At 37.9% G+C, this 18,427-nt stretch overlaps 2 protein-coding genes across 3 annotated transcripts in view; both read left to right on the top strand.

The window, feature by feature from the left end:
• The window catches only part of LOC116579809 (zinc finger protein 345), a 93,653-nt gene that overhangs the window by 63,598 nt on the left and 11,628 nt on the right, over positions 1-18,427 (top strand). Inside the window, exons 1-2 of one of the 2 annotated variants that reach the window (XM_032325609.1) lie at positions 13,001-13,010; positions 15,595-15,599. The exons of the other annotated variant lie outside the window; for it this stretch is intronic. The gene's annotated coding sequence lies outside the window, so the exon portion shown is untranslated. Of the gene's footprint in view, positions 1-13,000; positions 13,011-15,594; positions 15,600-18,427 lie in introns of those variants that run through there. 2 annotated transcript variants of the gene reach the window in all.
• LOC116579821 (zinc finger protein 345-like) overlaps positions 4,263-18,427 on the top strand; it is a 58,191-nt gene continuing 44,026 nt past the window's right edge. The window contains 2 exon segments of the mRNA XM_032325685.1: positions 4,263-4,813; positions 5,656-5,733. The gene's annotated coding sequence lies outside the window, so the exon portion shown is untranslated.

Below are 18,427 nucleotides of genomic sequence, written 5' to 3'. Positions count from 1 at the left end.
ACACAGGTAATCCAGGTAATCTCACATAGAGATCCTTAACTTAATTTCATCTGCAAAGACCCTTTTACCAAGTAAGGTTGATGAGGGAGCAAAAGGACAAAGCTGAGGACAAAGCACAAGCTGACATGGTCCCACCCCTAACTCCCTGGTGGGATATATTGACATTCCTCAGGCACTTCTGGCTGCCCTGAAACTAAGGGAAAGGAAAAACAAATGGTCAACTGATAAAGATCACAGTTCTTCAGGACAAGAGTTTCCATCAATTTATAAATGTCTTAGTGATAATCAAGAAAAATCATTATTAATAACCTAACTTTAAGAGACCTATAACTCAATTTCCTAGAACCCTAACATCACCTTCCCCTCCCCAAGTGATGTGGGAAACAGAGACAAAAGGGAATGTAAACAAAATTAAATTTCTTTAGACTGGCAGCCCACCAACAAATACTTGAGATAGAAAATCCTTTTGGAAACCCTTTTCCTTACCTCCCCCAACTCACAAGTATATAATCAGTCACCCCTCCCACTTGCAATGCATCTCTTTCTGCCACAGGGCCTGTCCCCATGCTTTAATAAGAATTATTTCTTAGCCATTGACTCTGGACCCCAACGTCACCCAAAACTACCTCAAGGTCACATTCACAGATCTTGGGGGTTAGGATATGGACATAGCTATGGGGTGCCACTATTCAACCCACTACAACATGTTACTATATTTAGTCTTACCCTAATAGATTTCCCTAGAATTCTCATCCTCTCGCTACTATAAATGATACCTAGGTACTGACAACATGCAAATGTTTCTCTTTAACATGGACTATCTCAGTGCTTTAGGAGATTAAAGACAAAATTCTTCATCTCCCCCCTAAAGCTTGCTCATTCCATAGTTTTTAAAAAAAGATTATCTATCTATCTATTTATTTGAAAGAGAGAGAATGCTTGTGCATGCATGGCACACAGAGGGAGGGGCAGAGGGGAGGGAGAGAATCCCACCCCTGCTGCTCCTTGAATATACAGGCTTGTACCCAAACCATAGCAATTATGTTTTAGTGTTTTCTCTGTTTATAAATTTGCTTTATCCAAATATGTTCAAATGTTGCTACTCCTTCCTTTTGGTTTGCTCAGATATTTTCTTCTTAGTTAAGATTTTCCTAACTATTCTATTTAAAATTGCAATTCCCAAAATAAAATCAAATACAATAAAATTACAACACCCAGGGTGCCTGGCTATCTCAGTCAGAAAAGCATGCTATTCTTGATCCCAGGGTTGTGAGTTCAAGCCCTACATTCGGTGTAGAGATTACTTAAATAAATAAATTTAAAAAAATGTAATTTCTTTGGTACTATCTCATTTTTAAGCTTTCCTTCTCTCTACAGAGTTTACCTTTATCTGGAATGCTATATTTTTCATTTACACATTGATTGGCCACTTTCCCTGACTAGAATGTAAACTCCTTGAGGAAAGGAAATTTGGGCCATTTTGTTCACCGATGCTTGGAATGGAATAGAACCTGGCACAGATAAAGGACTCACTAGGTCACACTGAGCTGCTAAATGAAGAAATACAGTGTTTGACCAGAACAGGAAATAGGCACTCTCATAAATTTCTTGGTGGGAATGGAAAGTGATTCATCTTATGTGGATTGCAAATATTTATACATAGCCTCTGGCCCAGCACTTCTTAAAGGAATTTGTTACAAAAGTGCATACACATCTATACAAAACCAAGTATATATATTATTCCAGAATTGTAGAAACCTGAAAACATACTAAATATTCACTTATATGCTATTAAAGTATGACACTTTCCCTACCACAAAACACAATACCACCATACAAAAGAATAATAAATATGTATTAATATGGGATGTCTTCTAAGAAATAATAGTAAGTAAAAAAACCTAGATGCTTTATAGTATACTAACATTTGTGAAAAATAAAGATGAGGGGCTTTATATACATATATATGTTGTTGTAAATATAGAATTACTCAAAGAATTTTACATATGAAACTAGTTAGAGTAGATGCAGATGGAAAAGAGAAATTATTGAAAGGGAGACTTTTTTCCACTATAACCTTGTTTAAATATTTAAGACGAATGAGATAATTCCTTCACAGACAATTGTGAATAAAAAAGGTTGGCTGAAAAGAGAGCTAGGAGGAAAGCAGCAACCATTTTTAAGCTAGTAGCTTCAAGAGGTGATGAAAGTTGCTGAAATATGGCTATGGGAAATAAGAGACAATTGGAAATGCAGATGTAAAATATAATCCTGAGTTTTAGTGATAGAAAGATAGAAAACGGAATGTAATAAAAAAAGAAACTTCAGTGTGCAACAATACTAGTTTTGAAATACTAAAGATTAAAAAATTTTTATTTATTTATTTATCAGAGAGAGAGAGAGAGGGCACAAGCAGGGGAGCAGCAGGCAGAGGAAGAATCAGGCTCCCCACTGAGCATGGAGACTGATGTAGGACTCTGTGGAACTTGATCCCAAGACTCTGGAATCATGACCCCAGCTGAAGGCAAATGCTTAACTGAATGAGCCAGGCATCCAAGACTGCAGATTTGTGAAGGACTGACCGCATATGTAGACTATGACAATGAAGAGAATATGATCCTCTAGGATTACTTAAATAAAAGAGGGCACTGACGGAAGAAGAATGATGACAGAAGGATTCACATCAGCTAAGACTCAAGGAGAGTAGGGCCTATAAAGGAAAGCCTGAAAAACATTTCAGTGGTGTCAGCTCTCTCGCTGAACATCTGTGTTCTGCCTTAACCCAAGCATATCTGCCTGGTTCTCAGTAACTCACTTGGAGAGAACTTCATTTACATTTCCTCTATTCACTACCCATGGCCTCTTTACTTGTTCCAACTTAAAGATTTTATCCAGTTTGGTGATGTGATAGCCTATATATAGGAAAATGACACAAGACTGAATTTTAATTCAAGAACCATCCCCAAAGTCACCACATAAAGAGGAATAAAGTAGATACCTTTTACCTTAAAAGGTTGAGCATATACAATTATATGGCAGAGGGCTTGAGGATACCTGAAACTTGTTATCTCAAAGCTGAATCTATTATGCTATGTAAAGGTTCTAAATATTTCAGAAATGGAAAAGAGACAACACTTTACTTTCAAAAGTTGAATTATACAGTGAGCTATCCATGTTTAATATGACCAGGTTGCTCTAGTTCGCCAGCATCACATCCCTGTACAGCATCCTCTGAACATCTTTTAATTGTGGTTGGTACTTCTGGTTGAATTGAACAATTACATCTCCGAACATTTACCCTACCAATGACTCCCCCAAAACAGAAAAGAGTAAATGGGGCAAGGTTATAGACAAAACAGGTACCCCTATAGCAAAATATGCCCTGTTTAATACGTCATACTGATTTGTTATTCTATTCCAGAACAAATGGTTGGAATCTTTAGCGTTTATATAAAAATGCTAAAGTTATTTATTATATAAATTAAAATTTAGGTTTTCCCTCTTAAAAATCAAAGCTCCAGGAAGACACACACTATTAATAATTTGAAGAGAAAATGAAGCTTGTAGGATTCAGATTCCTCCCCCACCTCAGGCACCCATGCTGAGATGACCTACATTCAGGTAATCATGCAAATACTCATACTGGCAGGAATTCAGACGCTGTTGTCCCACTAGCTGCACTCAAGTACCTCAACCACACACACCCATGATGTAACCTTCCAGCCTCCCTAAGCCCCACATAATCTTGATCCACCACTCCGTCACACTCATCAATTTTACCCACATGCAGTTTCTTTTTCACTCAACTATCCTCCCTCCCCCCTCAACCAGTCACACACGTAATCTCACCACTGTCTCACATAGGACCTCCTTTGTCCACTTTCACATACATGACTGGGCTTGAAGATTCCTCCCTTTCAAACTCCCCAGGCTGGTTTGGTCACAGATGCTCAGGTCCCCGTTTGGGTATGTTCTTCTGACAAGGTCCGCAGCATCCTGCCTCAAGAGCATCTGTTTGTATTCCTAGGGCAAAGCGGAATTCTGAGCATCATCCCCCAAAGCACTTAAGTGCGGCCAGAGCCTCGCCTCAGTGCCTAGAGGACCCAGCTTACCTTGGCCAGGTACATCGCGAAGTCCAGGACTGCATTTCACAGGAAGCTTAGGGCCCAGTGTGTTGCAGGGTGAGTCGTCAAAGAGCTGCCCTGGGGGCTTTGTCAACGAAAACCTGCACCAGGTAAGTTAAACAGGTAAGGAACACTTTATTGAAGACTGTCGCAATGGAGAAGAGAGACTGAACTCAACTCAGTATTTAATAATAGCTGGGATTTTTATCCAAGGGGCACGGTGAAAGAGTCAGTGGATAGAAAACTACTAAGAGGAGCTTGGTTAAATATCAAAAGGAGGGGGATTTTTGCAGAACTAGGGTTAGCAGGTCAAGGACTGGTCAAGAGAAGGACTGGGAGGAGGCTGACTACAGTTTGGTCGACGGAGTCCTAATCAGCTGAAACTCGCAGAAGCCTCCGTTGCTCTGCTCAGCCGGAAGACGCAGTTTTGACTGAGTCCAGGCTCTTTGCTACAGGAGAGTCCAGATATCCAGGAGACCGCTTTTTAGCAACCGGTCGCTACATCTGTACTACATCTCCCAGAGGCCTCTAGGCTCAGTGCTCCTTCCCGCGAGAACTAGCCCCTCTCCTGAGGAGTAGGCGGGATCTTCTGGCGGGTTGGGGCAAACGGCCTCGGTTGCTGCGGAGCTGTAGCGTTCGAGTAGTTCCAAGTAGAGTACAGGGGTGCTGACCCTTCGAAGGAGCCGTAGGTGAGGTGGCCTGGAGCCCGGGGTTGGCGCCGGGTGGCTGGAACCTCTGGCCCGTCCGGGGTGTGTGGGGGAGCCTGGTGAGCAGGGGAGATTGTGAGGAGGGTGTGTGTCTAAATGTGACTGTGTCTCTGTGTCAGTGTGAGCGTGTACGGAACTGTGAGGGCGGGGAGGAGGGCTTGATTTGCGGTTATGATTGTTTCATGTGTGATGAGGTTTAATTGTGTGACTGGGTTTTTGCGAGTGTAGTGTTCTTTGACCGCGTTTGTAAAGATGGGTGTCTTCTTCGTGCGTGTTAGTTTATGACCATTTGCTGAACTGTGGGTGTGGGATGCCTTAACTGTGAGATCTGTGATTGTGTTTACCCATGGCGTATGTATTTGTGATATTATTGGTGTAGGGTGCGTGTCAATTCATTGTTGTCGCTGTGTCCCCATGAAGTGTGGCAGTGGGACTGGGAGTGAGTGGGGTGCCTATGACTGCGATTGTGACTGTAATGTTCCCGTGGTGTGTATGCTTGTGTGACCATGTGTAATCCGTTGTGTTTAGGTTTGGGGGTGTCTGTGTCCCCGTGGTGTGAGGTGGTGGGACTATGTGTCCGTAGAGCACTGTAGTTGTGGGGCGCCTTTGTCTGCCTTTGTGACTCCAGCGCTCTGCTCCCGGGGGACCTCTGTGGGCTCAGGGACAGAACCTGCCCAGAACTGCAGTGACCCTGCTCTTGTCTTGATGCTGGTATTGAACAGGATGCCATAGTCTTGCCTGACTACATTTATGCGTGGCGGGGGTTGGTTGACCTGGGCTCCCAGAAGCACCTGGTATTTCCTGACTCCTGTCTTCTTCCTCAGCTCTGCTTTGATTAGCGCGCAGTGGCTTCCAGAGTGGAGTAAAGAATGGCTGTTGAACATCCACCAGGCTCCTGCAAGGTAGTTTGTTTCCCCTTGTTTCCGGAAATCCCCCTTTCTTTGGCAGGACTTGACTTGCTTTTTCTCCTGTTGAAAATTCTTTCCCATCCGGTGACTTGATCCTGGAATTTCCCCTTTGAGAAGATAGGATTGGCTGCAAACCCTAAGCCTTCACAGGCAACTGATTTTCTCTTACTAATTTGCCTAGTGGTTTAATTTTCCTTATGCTTTTTTAAAAAATGCTATTTCTTTCTATTTATAAAAATAAGACATGACTATTTTAAATAATTTTAGAACTACATCTTTTGAAGAAAATTTCAATTCCCAGTTAAAACCAATGCTAATTTTTTGGTATTTTCTTCCTGGTCTGTTTTATGTACATATATAAAATGTGATTTTTAAAATTCATTCAGCATTTACCATTATAGCCATTTTACATAAAATTATATTTAAGTATTTTCCCACATGATTTAATATTTGAAACATTTTTAGAAGTGCATATTTATTTGAATGCCTGTGGCTTTTTTTTTTTTTTGCTCTCAAATTAGATACAGAAATGGCATATCCTATTCATTTGTGTCATTTAATACATAATTGTAAACACTTAAAATAGGGAGTATACAACCATCTCTAAAGAAATCTCTGATATACCTTTCCACATTCATAAACAATTGTGTTCCTCTGGTGGTGGTCACTGTGATCATTTCTTTGTCTTTCATTAGAACTTTAGTGTATGAATTCCAAAATCATAGAAGGTTTAGTTTATGTGTTGTCTTTATATGAAGACATTCTTTTGTGCCTTTTTCATAAAAATATGAGCTTCATTCATGTTTCCTATAGCTACAGTTCATTCTTTTTCCATTGCTGTATATATATTATCTTTCATGGTAACATCACAATTTACTGTTTACCCATTCTACTTTTCATGGATATATGACTTTCTTCCAGTTTTTAACTGTTACAAGTGATGTGACTATAAATATTTTGTGCACATATTTTGGTACATGTGTGCTTGCATTTCTTTAGCATATATGCTAAAGTTGTGATTAAATTGGTGAGGAATGTAGTTTGTATGTCTTCAGTTTTACTGACAATGTCAAACTGTTCTCTAAAAATATTGAGCAAGTTTTTACTTGTATCAGCAGTTTATAAAGGTTCTTTTTGCTTCACATGAATGCCAAACCTTGGCATCATCATACTTTTAAATTTTTGCCAATTTGGTGGATGTTTAATGTTATTAATCACACAGTTAATTGGTATTTCCTTGATTGTCAATGAAAATGGACACCAATTCTTGCCCAATTGGTTGCCTTCTTTTGTAAAATGCTTGTTCAAATGTTTTTCCAATTTTTAATTGGGTTCTTTTTCTCTGATTAAAACATATGTATCTATATGTCTATATCTATAGCTATAGATATAGATATCTATATATATGTCTTCTGTATAATAGTGACTATTTTCTTCTTCTCTGGTTTGGTTTTTCATTTTTGTGCCTTTTGATGAATAGAGGTTTAGCATTTAAATGTTATGAAATCTTTTTTGGTGGTTAATGTTTATTTAAGAAATTTTCTGCTACCTTGAGGTAATGAAGATTTTCTTATGTTCTTTCTAAAAACTCCCCAGTCTTTGACTCTAACATGTAGGTCTTTACATTACCTGGAATTGATTTCTGTAGGTAGTGGTGTAATTCCATTTTATCCCCCCGTATAAGTATTCAGTTGTTCCAGTATCAATTTTTGTAAAGTTAATCTTTTCTACACTGATCGGTAGTGCCATTTTAGTAAAAAATGAAGTGATTATATATGTCTACATCTATTTCTGGACATTATATTCTGTTTCATTGCTCAGTTTGTCTCTTCTTGCTTCGATATCATGCTATCTTATTCACAGTGATGTTGTAATATGGAGCAGATCCTCTTACCTCTTGTTCCTCAAGAGTGTCTTGGCTGTTTGTGTTCCTCTGCATTTAAATTTTTTGAAATAGCTTTGTTACTTTCAAGCATCTTTTGTGATTTGGATTGAATTGTACTTTATCTATAATTGAGTAGAAATTTGGTGAATCTTCTAATAATATGAACCTCTCAGTTATTTTAGGTCTTCTTAAGGTTATCTCAACAAGATCTTGCTTATCTCCTGTAAATAGTCCTAGACAGATAGAAACCATATAATCCATTGTATAGTATTTCCCTTTTGCATTGACTGCCAGGAATCTGAGCACTTCAAATAATGATCAGTCATAGTAATAATTTTAGCCGATGTTTATGATATTGAGTACCTGTTACCTATGACAATTGTGTATGATTAGAATTTTTTTTTCTGTAATTCTTAGCCTCCTCAAATACATTTTTAGAAGTGGGGATATAAAGATTAGGTATGGGGCGCCTGACTGTCTCAGTCAGTGGAGTGTGCAGCTTTTTTTTTTTTTTTAATTTAAAATTCTAATTGTTTAAAATTTAATTTTATTTTTTCAGTATGGGGTGTGCAACTCTTGATTTTGGGGTTGTGAGTTCAAGCCCCACATTGGGTGTCAAAATTACTTAAAATTAAAAAAAAAAAAGAAGTGCCTGGGTGACTTAGTCAGTTAAGCATCTGTCTTCGGCTCAGGTCATGATCCAGGATCCTGGGACGGAGCCAGCATCGGGCAGGGAGTCTGCTTCTCTTTCTCCCTCTGCCTCCCAACCGTGGGCAGGGAGCCTATTTCTCTTTCTCCCTTGCCTCACTCCCAGCTTGTGCTCTTTCTCTCTCAGTTGCTCACTCTGTCTCCCAAATAAATAAATTCTTTAAAACATTAAAAAAAAATAGGTGTAGCCTTACATATAGATATAGGTATCCATCGTCTAAAATGTTTATTTTAGTAACATTCTGGTCAAATCAGTTCTGCTTTTTATGGTACCTTTTACTATTCTTTCCATATTATATTTCTTTTTTATTTGTACTTTCCTCTTCCTCCTCCTTTCTGCTGTCCTTTATCAGATAGTTTTTGCCTTTTCATCTTTGCCATCTAGTCTTATTAACTGTTTGGTTTAAATTTTGGCTTCTTCAGAATAAAAAAAAATCATATCTCAGATTATTTTACCTGTGTTAGTCTCACTGTAACATGGTGTAAAAAGCATGGGCTCTAGTATCAGATGTGGCTTCTGTTTTCAGCTGCACCACTTGTGAGCTGTTTAACCTGTAAATGAGAGGTTCTTATTCTCACTTAATATTGAGAATGAAATAACATATGTGTAGGACACTTGGTACACATCAGAAGTTCAATAAATGGGGGTGCCTGGGTGGCTCAGTGGGTTAAAGCCTCTGCCTTCAGCTCGGGTCATGATTCCAGGGTCCTGGGATTGAGCCCCGCATCGGGCTCTCTGCTCCATGGAGAGCCTGCTTCCTCCTCTCTCTCTGCCTACTTGTGATCTCTCTCTGTCAAATAGATAAATTAAAAAAAATGTTTTTTAAAAAAAGAAATTCAATAAATGTTAGCTCCCTTTCTCCTCTGCTTTTCATTCTTGGGACCTCTATATCAATTATAGTATAAAGCACTTAACTAAAGGCCTTTTGATGGTTCCTAAAGGATTTTTTAAAAAATTGAGGTATAAATGACGTGTAACCTTATATTAGCTTCAGAAGTACAACGTAATGATTTGGTATTTGTATATGTTTTGAAATGACCCCACAGGAACTCTAGTTAATATCCATTACCATATGTAGTTTTTTCTTGTGATAAGGATTTTTAAGATTTAGTTTATTAGCAACATTCAAATATACAGTGCAGTATTATTTACTACCCATGACTAATTTGTTTTATTTTTTTTTAAACATTATTTATATATTTATTTGACAGACAGAGATCACAAGTAGGCAGAGAGAGAGGGGGAAGCAGGCTCCCTGCTGAGCAGAGAGCCCAATGTGGGGCTCCATCCCAGGACCCTGGGATCATGACCTGAGGCGAAGGCAGAGGCTTAACCCACTGAGCCACCCAGGCGCCCCTGACTAATTTGTTTTATAACTGGAAGTTTGTACCTTTTGAACCCTTTTACGCATTTCGCACCCCCACCCCCAGTCTATGGCAACTACCAACCTGTTCTCTGTGTCTACAAGCTTGACTTTTATTTGTTAGTTTAAATTCCACGTGTAAGTGAAAGTATATGGTATTTATTTTTTTCTGACATACTTCACTTAGCATAATAACACCAAGGTCCATCCATGTTGTCACAGATGGAAAAAATTTCATTCTTTTTATGACTGAATAATATTCCAGTAATCTTTATTCTTCCATTGCTGGTCATGCAGATTGTTTCCATATCTTGGCTATTGCAAATAATGCTGCAGTGAACTTGGGGGTGCATATATCTTTCTGAATTTGTGTTTTCATTTTCTTTGGGTAAATACTCAGAAGTGGAATTGCTGGATCATATGGTAATTCTATTTTTAATTTTTTGAGAAATCTCTATACTGTTTTCCATAGTGGCTACACCAATATATGTTCCTATCAGCATGGCAAAAGGGTTCCCTTTTCTCCATATCCTTCTCACACATTATTTCTTATCTTTTTGATAATAGCCACTCTAACAGTTGTAAGATGATATCTCATTGTAGTTTTGATTTGCATTTCCCTGATGGTTAGTAATATTGAGCATCATTTCACATACTCTTGGACGTCTGTATGTCTTCTTTGGAGCAATGTAATTTGGAACCTCTGCCCATTTTTAAAATCAGAATGTTTATTTGCTATTGAGTTGTATTACTTCCTTATATATTATCATTTGCCCTCTAATCTGGTATATAATTTGTAAATATTTTCTCCCCTTCAGGAGGTTACCTATTTTGTTGATTTCCTTTGCTAGTCAGAAGCTTTTTAGTTTGATATAGTCCACCCAATTTATTTTTGCTTTTGTTGCCTTTGCTTGTGGAGTTATATCCAAAAAATCATATCTAAGACCAATGTCAAGGAGCTAACAGCCTCTCTTTCCTTCTAGGAGTTTTACGGTTTCAGGTTTTACGTTCCAGTCTTTTATCCATTATGAGTTAATTTTTTGTATAGTCTAAGATGGTAATCTAGTTTCATTCTTTTGCATGTGGCTGTCTAGTTTTTCCAACACCATTTATTTTTATTTTATTTATTATATTACATTAATATATAATAATATATAATTATATATTTTTATAATTATATGTTATTTTATATATTATTATATATAACATATAATAAATTATATAATATATAATATTTAATAATTTAATAAATAAATAATCTTTAAAAAATAAAAGAATTCTTTCTTTAATGTGATCTTACTATGGCCACTGACCTGTAACCCATCTTTATCATGCCAGAATACATTATGAACAACTGTCAGCCTTTTACACACTTGTCTTTACTATGAGCTGTAATGGTCTCGTAGTGTTAGCATCTTATCAAGCCCATTTTGTTGAATATGGTTTGCTTACAAACTTGCCTTTATAAACAAGTATCTCCTTAGCCTAAATGCTAGTGTTTTCCTTTTTTAAAAAAAAAAAAAGATTTTATTTATTTATTTGACAGAGATAGAGATCACAAGGAGGCAGAGAGGCAGGCAGAGAGAGAGGGGGAAACAGGCTCCCCGCTGAGCAGAGAGCCTGATGTGGGACTCAATTCCAGGACCCTGAGATCATGACCTGAGGTGAAGGCAGAGGCAACCCACTGAGCCACCCAGGTTCCCCTAGTGTTTTCCTTTTTAAATTGTATTTTTAGTTAAATCATAATTAAATAGTTTTTTTATAAAAATAATTTATATGTTATGGGGGGACTCACATCCCATGTGACCATAGTCCCCATTCCCAGGTATTATTTTTTTTCAATGTTTCAAAATTCATTGTTTATGCACCACACCTAGAGCTCCATGCCATACATGCCCTCCATAATACCCACCACCAGGCTGACCAACCCCCCACCCCTGACCCTCCAAAACCTCAATTTGTTTCTCAGAGTCCACAGTCTCTTATGCTTTGTCTCCCTCTCTGAAATCCCCCAACTCACTTCTCCTCTTCATGCTTTTCAAAAGCAAGTTTTGAGTTTTGCGAATCTTACAATATTAGAATTTTTTTTTTAAGATTTTATTTATTTGACAGACAGAGATCACAAGTAGGCAGAGAGGCAGGCAGAGAGAGAGAGAGAGGAGAGGAAGCAGGCTCCCTGCTGAGTAGAGAGCCCGATGTGGGGCTCGATCCCAGGAACCTGGGATCATGACCCGAGCCGAAGGCAGAGGCTTAACCTACTGAGCCTCCCAGGTGCCCCACAATTTTAGAATTTTTGTATTATATTTTGTGTTAATTAATCCTCTCCTGCTATTTTGTTACAATATTGAATTCCGATCAGTTTTATTTTATTTTTAAAAGTTTAATGTTATTAATTTTTTTCTTGTAATTTTCCAGTGTCCAGGTTTTTTATATATATTGCTCTCTTTTTCACTTCATTTCTAGGTGTTTTATATTTCTATTTAGTTTTCTATTTAACATGAGAATTATTTAATAATATGGCTTGTTTTGGATGACTTTTTTTAAGTTTTGATTAAATTCAAACTTGCAGGGGCGCCTGGGTGGCTCAGTGGGTTAAGCCTCTGCCTTTGGCTCAGGTTGTGATCCCAGGGTTCTGGGATCGAGCCCCACATCGGGCTCTACTTGGCAGGGAGCCTGCTTCCCCCTCTCTCTTTGCCTGCTTCTCTGCCTACTTGTGCTCTCTCTGTCAAATAAATAAATAAAATCTTAAAAAAAATAAATTCAAGCTTGTAGAAAAGTTACAAGAACAGTATAAACTATTCTTGGGTACTCTTTACTTATATTCACCAACAGTTTACTTTTAGCTCATTTGCATGATCATTCTTGTATGTGCTTGTAGTTGTTCTCTCTATGTATGCATGTGCCCAAACACACATACACAATGCACACATTTTACCTAAACTATTTAAAAATAAGTGGTGGACATTTGCTTCTTCACCTTTAAACATGTCAGTGTGTTATTTCCTCAGAGCAAGAGTATTCGCTCACATGAGCACAGTACACTTACTAAAATAAGAAATTTAAACAATTACTCAGAACTCTTTTTAAATAGTCTATATTCAAGATTTTTCACTGGTCCTAATGTTCTTTTTAATACTTCACGGTGCCCTCATCCTCTCTTCCTCAGGCACTGTCCGGGATACAGTCTAGGATCACACACTGAATTTAGTATCATCTCTCTTTTAGTCTTCTTTAATCTGGAAGAGTTGCAGTGCCAGGATTGTCTGATCATAAGTTTCCATATGTGTGTGAGTGTATTCCTGGCCCAGTCTCCTGTGCCATACTTCTCTAATTTTTTCTCTGAACCATTGCCACACTCAGTGAGTATTGGTTTGTAGTAAGTCTTGACATTTGATAGAGCAAGTCCTTCCAGCTTAATTTTTAAAGAGTGTCCCGTAGGCTTCTGTATATAAGTTAGAAAATGATCTTGTAAAGATCCTTGAAAAACTTGTGATTTTGGCTACAACTGCAGTAAATTATATAGATTACTCAGGAGAATTGATGGCTTTACAAAATTGATGTTTCCTTTTAATAAGAAATGACATTTCCATATATTTAGATGTTGTTTAATATCTCAGTCCAGTTTTATAATTCTGTTCACATCAAATACATTTCTAAGTATTTTGCCTTGATACTATTTGTGAATAAAATGTGTTTTCTTTTTCTTTTTTATATTATATTTTATTTTTTTAAAGTTACCTCTGTACCCAACATGGGGCTCAAACCCACGATCCCAACGTCAAGAGTTTTCCACCCTACTGACTGAGCCAGCCAGATAACCCCAAATAAAATATATTTTTCTAACTTTGTTGCTTGTATGTACAGATGCAGTTAGCCTTTGTTTCCTGGTTTATGTCAGAAAGTTCTGTAAAATCTTTTATGAAATACAACAACCAACCTGTTAGAGAATCTTTTACATTTTCTTCCTTGTAGACAATCATAAGATCTGCAAACATCAGTTTTATTTCTTACTTCCCAGTGGTTTATATATTTTATATGCCACAACTTTTTTTTTTATTTGACAAAGAGAGATCACAAGTAGGCAGAAGGGCTGGCAGAGAAAGAGGGAGAGACAGGCTGTCCACTGAGCAGAGAGCCTGATGTGGGGCTCGATCCCAGGACCGACCCTGGGATCATGACCTGAGCTGCAGGCAGAGGCCTTAACCCACTGAGCCACCCAGGTGCCCCTATATGCTTTTAAGGATATGCACTTTTAAGGATATGCACTTACTATTTCATCATTTCGTCTGTTCTTTCCTGTATTTATAGGTACTATTCATCAGTACAAGGAAATTTCCTTCTACTTACAGTTTTTAAAGTTTTTTCTTTTTAATAATTAGATGTTGACTTTCATCAAATTATTCTGTTTATTGGAGATAATTGTGCTTTTTCTCTTTAATTTGTTAATAAAGTTAATTATGTTAATATATTTTCTAATGTTAGAGGAATCTTACCTTTCTTAAATAAAATAAACTTAGGTATAATGTTTTCTTTTTTATTACTTACTGTATTTAGTTTACTAGAATTTTATTTTCAAGTTTTATATCTATGTTCATAAGTTAGATCAGCCTGAAATTATTCTTTCTTTTATAGTCATTTTCTTATTTGGCATCATGGCTTTGTCAGTTTTATCAGATAAACTGGGGAATGTACTCTGTTTTTTTTTTTTTAATTTGAAGTTAAAAGTTTTGTACATTCAGGCATGTGTAAAATATATTCTAGGGATGCCTGGGTGGCTCAGTTGGTTAAGTGGCTGCCTTTGGCTCAGGTCATGATCCCAGTGTCCTGGGATCGAGTCCCACATTGGGCTCCTGGCTTGGCAGGAAGCCTGCTTCTCCCCCGCCTCTGTCTGCCGCTCTGTCTGCCTGTGCTTGCTCGTGCTGTCTCTCTCTCTCTGACAAGTAAATAAATAAAATCCAAAAAAAAAATATATATATATATATTTTTTTTCTAGATTTGAATTTTGTGAAGTGTATCCACCCCCAGGTCTGCAAGAGATGAGAAAATAAATTTGACATATAGAGCACTGTCTTTATTGCCCTTTTGTGTACCTTCAACAACACAGTGCTATGTCCAAGAGACCATGAAATACGCCCAGGAGGGTGTCCTTTTTATATAACACAAATACTTCTTGAAAAAGACAAAGAAGGGATGCCTGGGTGGCTCAGTTGGTTGGGTGACTGCCTTCAGCTCAGGTCATGATCCTGGAGTCCCGGGATTGAGTCCCGTATCGGGCTCCCTGCTCGGCAGGGAGTCTGCTTCTCCCTCTGACCCTCCCACTTCTCATGCTCTCTCTCTGTCATTCTCTCTCTCTCAAATAAATAAATAAATAAAATCTTTTTAAAAAAGGCAAAGGAAAGTATAGTTAAGCTCTAACAATTTTCTAAATATTCATCTTGCCTTTTTTCAAAAATAAAGGATAATTCCTTAATGTATATTTTACATTAAGACTGGGTTAAGTTGGCTGTGCTTTTCTCTGAAAAGGAAAGATCAAAAATAAACCAAAGCCAAAAAAAAAAAAAGATCAAATACATCATGATATGATGCTACTTTAAAATCAGATCAATCTCTGTTCACCGATTATTGTATTATCAAATGGAACCTTTGGGAAGGATAAGACATTTGAGAGCCTTACTAACTGAACCAGTGAACACCAACTGGTTTTTCTAAGAGTTCTACAGATCTAGGAGCACTTGGCTGCTCAGTTGGAAGAGCCTGAGACTCTTGATCTTCGGGTTCTGAGTTTGAGCCCCATGTTGGGTGTAGAGATTATTTAAATAAATACAGTTTTAAAAGAAAGTTAACTGGATCTGGGTCTCTGGAACAGAAGCCAACAGTGATGACCCATTACAACTTCAGGCAATGTATTTTAACTCTAGGGATACAGCACTATTTATAGAGAATAACCTCTTTTGGCTCTTTGGTGCAGTCAGAAAAAGGAGTTTAGAGACATCCAAGAAAGATGACTTCCCTAAGGAGGAATTTGTCTATTTCTCAAATCATATGTAGATTTTGAACATAAAAGAAGAATGTAGCATACCCTTCCCCAGTATTGATATGCTTGCCATATATCGCCATTTATATATATGTATATGTTAAATCATTTTATAAAGTTGTGACATCTTAAAACCCAACAAGATTTTAAAATTTAGATGTATATATTATTTATTTATTTATTTGACAGACAGAGATCACAAGCAGGCAGAGAGACAGGCAGAGAGACAGAGGGGAAGCAGGTTCCCCGCTGAGCAGAGATCCAGATGCAGGACTTGATCCCAGGATGCTGGGATCATGACCTGAGCCAAAGGCAGAGGCTTAACCCACTGAGCCACCCATGCGCCCCATAAACCCAACAAGATTTTTTTAAAAAAAGATTTTATTTATTTATTTGATAGACAGAGATCACAAGTAGGCAGAGAGGCAGGCAGAGAGAGAGCAAGGGAAGCAGGCTCCCTGCCGAGAAGAGAGCCCGATGCAGGGCTCGATCCCAGGACCCTGGAATCATGACCTGAGCCGAAGGCAGAGGCTTTAACCCACTGAGCACCCAGGCGCCCCAACAAGATTTTTTTAAACCAATCTTTCTTTTTTAAAAAAGATTTTATTTACTTATTTGACAGAGAGAGAGAGACAGCGAGAGAGGGAACACAAGCTAGGGGACTGGGAGAGGAAGAAGCAGGCTCTTTGCAGAGCAGGGAGCCCAATGTGGGACTTGACCCCAGGACCCTAGGATTATGATCTCAGCCAGAGACAGATGCTTAATGACTGAGCCACCCACGTGCCCCAAAACAACAAGATTTGAAATTAAATTCTGATATAATTATAATAGAGAATCAGGAACAAAAAAGTAATAGGTTATCTGATAATTCACTGGATGAAATGTCTAACAGAATACTTTTTATTATGATTTTGTGGACTTACACAAAATAACTATATAGCATAATAAGATAGGGTTAATTGATAAATGAAAATGCCATTTCTTTCTTTCTTTTTTTTTTTAAGATTTTGTTTATTTATTCAACAGACAGATATCACAAGTAGGCAGAGAGGCAGGCAGAAAGAGGGGAGGAAACAGGCCCCCTGCTCAGCAGAGAGCCTGATGCAGGGCTCAATCCCAGGACTCTGAGATCATGACCTGAGCCGAAGGCAGAGGCATAACCCACTGAGCCACCCAGGTGCCCCGAAAATGCCATTTCTTGAGCTTTATTATGTGCAAGGCACTATATATAATACCTTGTAAACTGTAGATTTTTTGCCAATATTCTATAGAGGAGAAAAGTGAGTTTTAGTAGGGCAAATAATTTTCCCAAGGACGTAAGTGTTGGGACCTAGATTTTAGGACCTGGATTGAAAGCTGGCTTGTCAGACTTCAGAGTTAATGATTCTTAAGCAAGATAGTTTGGATCTTAATCTCCAGGAAAGGTATAAGAAAATTAAATTAACTAACATATCATGGACAAAATGGAAGTTTATTCTCACTTAGGGAAAGGCAGTTTTTTTGAATCTTCTCAAACTCTTCTTTTCAGTTGTACTAAGAAAAACCAAAAAAGATTAGTTTCACCTAACAGTGCTGTACATGTACAATGATTCTTAATTAAACAGCACGCACATACATATATATCCAGATATGTATGTGTATATATATACATTGATGAAGAGGAGGGAGATTAGACAGGGTTCTCCAGGGAATCAAAACCAATAGGAAAAATACATAAATATATAATAAGGAATTGTGTCATGCAATAATGGAGGCTGACAAGCCCTAAGATCTACAATCCACAAACTAGAGAACCAGAAGAGCTGATGGTAGCGTTCCGGTCCAAAGGCCAGTAAGCTTGAGATCTGGGAAGTGCTGCTGTTTCAGTTGGAGTCTAAATGCAGGAAGAAAATGGATGTCCAGCTAGAAAGCAGTCATGCAGGAAAAATTCCCTTTATTCATTGGGGTTTCGACTTTTGTTCTGTTCAGGCCTTCAGTTGATTGTATGAGGCCCACCCACATTACGAAGGGCAATCTGCTTTACTCAGTCATTTATTCACAAGTCAGTTTACTTATTTAAATGTTGAACTCATTAAAATACACCCTCACAGGGGCTCCTGGGTGGCTCAGCCAGTTAAGCATCTGCCTCCGGCTCCGGTCATGATCCCTGGGTCCTGGGATTGAGCCCTGTATTGGGCTCCCTGCTCGGCGGGAGTCTGCTTCTCCCTTTCCTCCCCACTCATGCTCTCTCTCACTCTCTCTCTCTCTCAAATAAATAAATAAAATCTTTAAAAAAAACCCTCACAGAAACAACTCAGTGATATTGACAAAAAAAATTTTTTTGGAAGAATAACCCATATAACTATCATGCAGTTTAAAAAATACTTTGCTGTTACCTCACATCCCTCTGCCTGCCCAAACAAAATTAATCTTTTTTAATTTCCTGCTGAAGTGTAACCATTAAAAAGACTTCAGTAAAAGTATCTCCTCTGCTATTATAGACATCCATTTTACCAACTTTTTGTAACAACCTAAGGAATGTTTTATAATTTTGCCTGCTTCTAAACTTTTTATAAATTAAATCATACTGTGTGTTTTGTTAATTTTGTATTGAATATTTTTAAAATTAATTAATGTGGAATAGTTCAGATGTATCTTGTTTATTTTCACTGCTGTGTGCTAGTTCATGTCAATAGCTGTACGACTATGTCATACTTT

The sequence above is a fragment of the Mustela erminea genome, chromosome 19 (assembly GCF_009829155.1).
Source record: "Mustela erminea isolate mMusErm1 chromosome 19, mMusErm1.Pri, whole genome shotgun sequence".
Lineage (NCBI taxonomy): Eukaryota > Metazoa > Chordata > Mammalia > Carnivora > Mustelidae > Mustela > Mustela erminea.
The sequence above is the reverse complement of the archived record's forward strand: the minus strand, read 5'-3'. Positions and strand labels throughout refer to the sequence as shown.